Raw genomic sequence first — 7,670 nt, forward strand, 5'->3', positions numbered from 1 at the left:
GACGGCGCTTAGATGGCAGCATATGTTGTTCCAAAACCTGTATGTACCTTTCAGAATTAATGGTGCCTTCACAGATGTGTAAATTACCCATGCCTTGGGCATTAATACACCCCCATACCATCATAGATGATGGCTTTTGAACTTTGCGTCGATAACAGTCTGGATGGTTCGCTTCCTCTTTGGTCCGGATGACACGGTGTCGAATACTTCCAAAAACAATTTGAAATGTGGACTCATCAGACCACAGAACAGTTTTCCACTTAGCATCAGTCCGTCTTAGATGATCTCGGGCCCAGAGAAGCCGGTGGCGTTTCTGGATGTTGTTGATAAATGGCTTTCGCTTTGCATAGTAGAGCTTTAACTTGCACTTACAGATGTAGCGACCAACTGTATTTAGTGACAGTGGTTCTCTGAAGTGTTCCTGAGCCCATATGGTGATATCCTTTACAGATTGATTTCAGTTTTTGATACAGTGCCCTCTGAGAGTCATTCAGTGTTGGTTTCCGGCCATGCGGCTTACGTGGAGTGATTTTTCCAGATTCTCTGAACCTTTTGATGATATTATGGACCGTAGATGTTGAAATCCCTAAATGTCTTGCAATTGCACTTTGAGAAAAGTTGTTTCTAAACTGTTTGACTATTTGCTCACGCAGTTGTGGACAAAGGGGTGTACCTCGCCCCATCCTTGTGAAAGACTGAGCATATTTTGTGAAACTGTTTTATACCCAATCATGGCACCCACCTGTTCTCAATTAGCATGCACACCTGTGGGATGCTCCAAATAAGTGTTTGATGAGCATTCCTCAACTTTATCAGTATTTATTGGTACCTTTCCCAACTTCTTTGTCACGTGTTGCTGGTATCAAATTCTAAAGTTAATGATTATTTGCACACAATTTTTTTTTTATCAGTTTGAACATCAAATATGTTGTCTTTGTAGCATATTTAACCGAATATGGGTTAAAAATGATTTGCAAATCATGGTGGCTCTCATTATAAACAATGTGAATATGTGTGGAGCCTTGCAACTCGTGACATCACACGCACATACTTCTGGTAAAGGCAGGGCTTTTCTATTAGCGACCAAAAGTTGCAAATTTTATCGTCGATGTTCTCTACTAAATCCTTTAAGCAAAAATATGGCAATATCGCAAAATGATCAAGTATGACACATAGAATGGACCTGCTATTCCCGTTTGAATAACAAAATCTCATTTCAGTAGGCCTTTAACAACAACTACAGTAGAAAAAGAGGACAGACTAAAAATGAACATTTAAAACAGAGGTACAATACACAATATAAACATATATTTATATATATATATATATATATATATATATATATATATATATATATATATATATATATATATATATACATATACAAACACACATAGACAAAACAAATACAAATTATCTTAAGAGCAATTTGTTAGCTAAAAATCAGTTAAAAAGTTAAAACAATTCAAACAGTTCAAACTCTCGATTCCACTTGTGCCAGAAAAATACAGTAAAAATAAGTCCATTAAAAATAGAACTCACTATAACGTTGAATTAGTGGGAGCCCTGGGCTTGTTTCTTTGGCTACAATCAGTCACATATATATTTTATATGTTCCTTGATGTGCATTGTATCATGTCACTAAGTCAAAACTAATATAACAAATGGCAACTTCCTATCAGGAATTTTATTGTACATCTGCAGTAAAAACATGCTTATTAATTTGTGTGTCTAGTGGGACAGGTGAAAGTTAAGTTGGAGAAAATGGCCCGGTAGCAAATGTGTCTCGGACCGGTACCGGTGGTTGGGGACCACTGGTAAAGAACACCGCAGAAACCACCACAGTGTCATAAAAAATGCGCAGTAGTGACTTGCACACAACGTAGATCCTGAGTCTTCTCAAAAAGGGCATGCAATTTTGACCCCTCTTCTACAGAGATTTCATCTATCCATCAATCTATTTTCTATACCACTTATCCTCATTAGGGTCGCAGGTAATGACATGTGAATATCGTGCAAAGGTTTGTTTATTGCAGTAAATAGATTTACAAGGTGAAACTAATACATGACATAAGCCTAGAACATGGGTGTCAAACTCTGGCCCGCGGGCCAAATTTGGCCTGCCGTGTAATTTCATTTGGGCCTTGAGGCAATATCACATTAACACAACAACTGGCCCGCCGGTGTTATACAGCGGTGCCGCTGTAACACCGCATTCACCGATTTCCCGGGAGACTCTCGAATTTCAGTGCCCCTCCCGAAAATCTCCCAGTGCAACCAATTTCCCGAATTCCACCCGGACAACAATATTGGAGGGTGTGCCTTAATGGCACTGTCTTTAGCGTCCTCTACAACCTGTCGTCAAGTCTGTTTTCCCTCTTCACAAACAGCGTGCCGACCCAGTCACGTAATATATATGTGGCTTCTACACACATGTATGTAAATGCAAGGCATACAGGTCACACTGAGGGTGGCCATATAAACAACTTTAACACTGTTACAAATATGCGCCACACTGTAAACCCACACCAAACAAAAATAACAAACACATTTTGGGAGAACATCCGCACCGTAACACAACATAAACACAACAGAACAAATACCCAGAACCCATTGCAGCACTAACTCTTCCGGACCGCTACAATATACATCCCCCCACCACCCCGCTACCAACAAACCCCGCCCGCCCACCTGAGCCCCGACATTAACCGAGCAGTAAAAAGGTCTGAATGGTTGATTGATTCATTGTTGCAAATACAAAAGAGGCATTCATTTTTTATTTAAATTTGATTTGATATGCCATTGATATTTTTTAATTATTATTGTTTTATTATTTGAAACTCAATTTTTGCATGTCACTATAAAGTTATATAAGCCTTGCTTGTTCAATATTCAATGCAAAACTTGTTTGGGTCCCTATTAAAAGGTTAATTTGTTCAACCTCGGCCCGCGGCTTTGTTCAGTTTTAAATTTTGGCCGACTCTGTATTTGAGTTTGACACCCCTGGTCTAGAACATGCAACTGAAGATATGTCAAGCCTTCTTTTGCTATCTTTTTAAAAAGTATGGCTTGCATCTTATGAAAACCCCCAATTGAGAATCTCAGAAAATGTTGGGTTTTGAAAAACTGTAAGTCATGATCATCAGAATTTTAATAAAGACTTGTCAAAAACCGTGTAATATGTCATGATTCTTCATGAATATTTTGGTTTTGTTATCAATCTACTGTGTTCTTTCCTGTCTTTCTGATTTCCTGTCACTGCACCTCTGTCCTGAGCGCCGTCTCCCTCACCTGTGCCTGATTGGCAAGTGGGCACACCTGTTGCCAATCAGTCTTCTTGATATTGCCAGCCTGCCCTGCACACAGGGGCTGGATCAATTTACTTTGTAGACTGTTGCTTGGCGTGCTGTGATTGTTTGTTTCCTGCTTACTGTGGCAATTACATCTAGTTATACCAGCCGTTCTCTGCATCCAAGGGGTCACGCTGCAAGCCACGCTCACCAGAATGTGACAGAATCACATATTAGTTTGACATTTAAAGTTGACTTGCCCACATGAATAGACGTTTGCACGATATTCAAGTTTTTTGAGTTTCACCTGTATAGACAAACAACCATTCATAACTTAGGGCCCGATCAACTAAGATCCACAAAGCACAGGCTATACTGCGTGTGCAATCTAAAAAGAAGCGTGTACTATTCGTGGGTGTGTTGCGTATGCTCTACTAGCACTGCCTGTAAAATCAAAATGTGGGGGACAATTTAAAAAGTGGTGTAGACGCCTTATTTAAAGGCCTACTGAAATGAGATGTTCTTATTTAAACGGGGATAGCAGGTCCATTCTATGTGTCATACTTGATCATTTCGCGATATTGCCATATTTTTGCTGAAAGGATTTAGTAGAGAACATCCACAATAAAGTTCGCAACTTTTGGTCACTCATAGAAAAAGCCTTGCCTTTACCGGAAGTAGCAGACGATGACATCACCTGTTGATTGCTCCTCACATCCTCACATTGTTTTTAATGGGAGCCTCCAACAAAAACAGTTATTCGGACCAAGAAAACGACAATTTCCCCATTAATTTGAGCGAGAATGAAAGATTTGTGTTTGAGGATATTGATAGCGACGGACTACAATCAAAATATCGAGTAAAAAAACAAACAAACGTTATTGCATTGGGACGGATTCAGATGTTTTTAGACACATTTACTAGGATAATTCTGGGAAATCCCTTATCTTTCTATTGTGTTGCTAGTGTTTTAGTGAGATTAATAGTACCTGATAGTCGGAAGGGTGTGTCCACGGGTGTGTTGAGGCCAGTGTCTGATGGAAGTCGACGGCAGCTGTATGGACGGCACAAGCTCAGCTTCACCTCCGGGAATTTTAAACAAGGAAACACCGCGTGTTTGTGTGGCTAAAGGCTAAAGCTTCCCAACTCCATCTTTCTACTTTGACTTCTCAATTATTAATTGAACAAATTGCAAAATATTCAGCAACACAGATGTCCAAAACACTCTGTAATGATGCGGTTAAAGCGGACGACTTGTAGCTGTGTGTGTGCGCAGCGCTAATATTTCCTTACAGTCCGTGACGTCACGCGTACACGTCATCATTCTGTGACGTTTTCAACAAGAAATTCCCGGGAAATTAAAAATTGCAATTTAGTAAACTAAAAAGGTCGTATTGGCATGTGTTGCAATGTTAATATTTCATCATTGATATATAAACTATCAGACTGCGTGGTGGGTAGTAGTGGGTTTCAGTAGGCCTTTAAATTAGATTTTAATGTGTAGTACGTAGTTTTCACCACACAGACACTCAATCGTTTATTGCCCATCCTTGTTGTCATGGTCCTACCTGTGGAGTTTTACTATGTTTTCAAACAAGCGGGAGACATGCGCTACATTTTATGGCCATTTTAGAAGCAATCCTGTCGTGCATCTACTTAAGTTAAAGTTAAAATACCAATGATTGTCACACACATCCCCTTGATCACCCCCTGGGAAGTGAGGGGAGCAGTGGGCAGCAGTGGGCAGCAGCGGTGCCGCGCCCAGGAATCATTTATGGTGATTTAACCCCCAATTCCAACCCTTGATGCTGAGTGCCAAGCAGGGAGGCAATGGGTCCCCTTTTTTTATAGTCTTTGGCCGGGGTTTGAACTCACAACCGTCCAATCTCAGGGCGGACACTCTAACCACTAGGCCACTGAGTACTTTAAAACGCACTTTTTTTTAGTGCGCAAGGTGCGCTCATGGGAGAGACGCTGCACTTACTGTGCTCAAGATGCATTAAAAATGCAGACTTCAAGATGTTTTTTTTTCCATATATTTTTCATATTTTCTACCGCTTGTCCCTTTTGGGTTCGCGGTGCTTTCTGGAGCCTATCTCAGCTGCATTTGGGCGGGGTGCACCCTGGACATGTCGCCACCTCATCACAGGGCCAACACAGATAGACGGACAACATTCACACTCACATTCACACACTAAAGACCATTTAGTGTTTATAGGAGATATATTAATAATATATATTCCACATGAAGAACTAACACCATTGGAAAAAAACAAAAACAATACAGGACACCAAAACGGATCAATTTAATTTGTTTTAATCAGCCCTTTAGTCAGCTTAAGCAACAATAAAATTATATATGGATTTTTTCCAGCTATAAAATTATAAAAGGTTTCTCCAACCTGTGTGTTTTGTTGAACCTGCAGCACACATCTACAATATAATCTGTTACATTTTCTGAATCGCTATCTTGACAATATTTTTAGCAAAGGTTCTGTGCGTGAGACCATGGATCACCTCACCGCAATGCATCCGTGCGTCTGAAATAATTTAAATGCAAGAAAATGAAATTTAAATGTTTTTTTTTTATTTAGGAAATATTAATTTTCTTATTGGAAAAAAACGGTATTCAAAATAAAACACCAACGGACACCAAAAACATGCTCAGAGACAGCTTCTTTCCTAAAGCTGTCACCATGTTCAACTCTAACTTATAATAATAATAATTCCCCCCTGTACAATATCCTGCTCTTATACCCTACTGTGCAATACTACCCTTCCAGTGCAATACGTCCAACACTGATTGTTATTTATTACTTCGGTACTCTTGTCTTGTTCTGTACATTGCACAGTATTTCTTATTCCTATAGTGTTTTGTATAATGTACAGGATTGCTTATTATTTCTATTAGATAGTAGTCTGTTTATTTCAATTGTTAGTTTTTCCTTTATTACCTCTTGTGTTATTTATTTCACCCCATATTTGTTACCACTACAGCACCTTAAATTGGAGTCTTTAATCTCGTTATATGCAAATATAATGACAATAAAGTCCATTCTATTCTATTCTGTTCTATTCTAAAACATCAAGCAAGCAACAATATAATTTGTTTCAAACAACCCCTTAAAGAGGAACATTATCACAATTTCAAAAGGGTTAAAAACAATAAAAATCAGTTCCCAGTGGCTTGTTGTATTTTTTAAAGTTTTTTTCAAAATTTTACCGGTCCCCGAATATCCCTAAAAAAAAGCTTTAAAGTGCCTTATTTTCGCTATATTCGAAACCACTATCCATTTTCCTGTGACGTCATACAGTGCTGCCAATGTAAACAAACCATGGCAGATACCACAGCAAGATATAGCGACATTAGCTCGGATTCAGACTCGGATTTCAGCGACTTAAGCGATTTAACAGATTACGCGTGTATTGAAACGGATGGTTGGAGTATGAAAGTATTGAAGAAGAAACTGAAGCTATTGACCAAATAGCTATTGACGCTATTCATAGCCATAGCATGGCCGAATGGCTGCGTTAGCTTAGCCGGCAAAATGTGCGGACCAAACGATCAGGACTTTCGCATCTCGTGACACTGGAGCAACTTAAATCCTTCGATTGGTAAGTGTTTCTTTTGCATTTAATGTGGGTGGAAGGAAACGTAATATACTTGCAAAAACATCTGCAGGTTATCCATACATCTCTGTGCCATGTCTGCTTTAGCACCGCCGGTAAATAGCATGTTAGCGTCGATTAGCATAGCATGTTAGCATCGATTAGCTGGCAGTCACGCCGTGACCAAATATGTCTGATTAGCACATAAGTAAACATCAACAAAACTCACCTTTGTGATTTCGTTGACTTTATCGTTGCAAATGCATCTGCAGGTTATCCATACATCTCTGTGCCATGTCTGTCATCGCCGGTAAAATGTTCAGACACTCCGGCACATTAAATAAGGGTCCGGCGGCAGATTTCTTGCCACTTTCGCATCTTTGGTGCAACTTGAATCCCTCCCTGTTGGTGTTGTTACACCCTCCGACAACACACCAACGAGGCATGATGTCTCCAAAGTTCCAAAAAATAGTCGAAAAAACGGAAAATAACAGAGCTGAGACCCGGTGTTTGTAATGCGTTGAAAATAAAAATGGCAAGTGTGTTACCTCGTTGACGTCACGTTCTGACGTCATCGCAAAAAGAGCGATAAACAGAAAGGCGTTTAGTTCGCCAAAATTCACCCATTTAGAGTTCGGAAATCGGTTAAAAAAACATATGGTCTTTTTTCTGCACCATCAAGGTATATATTGACGCTTGCATAGTTCTGGTGATAATGTTCCCCTTTAAGTCACCTAGCCTTTAGCTTTTTGATTGATTGATTGATTGATT

The sequence above is a fragment of the Nerophis ophidion genome, linkage group LG11 (assembly GCF_033978795.1).
Source record: "Nerophis ophidion isolate RoL-2023_Sa linkage group LG11, RoL_Noph_v1.0, whole genome shotgun sequence".
Lineage (NCBI taxonomy): Eukaryota > Metazoa > Chordata > Actinopteri > Syngnathiformes > Syngnathidae > Nerophis > Nerophis ophidion.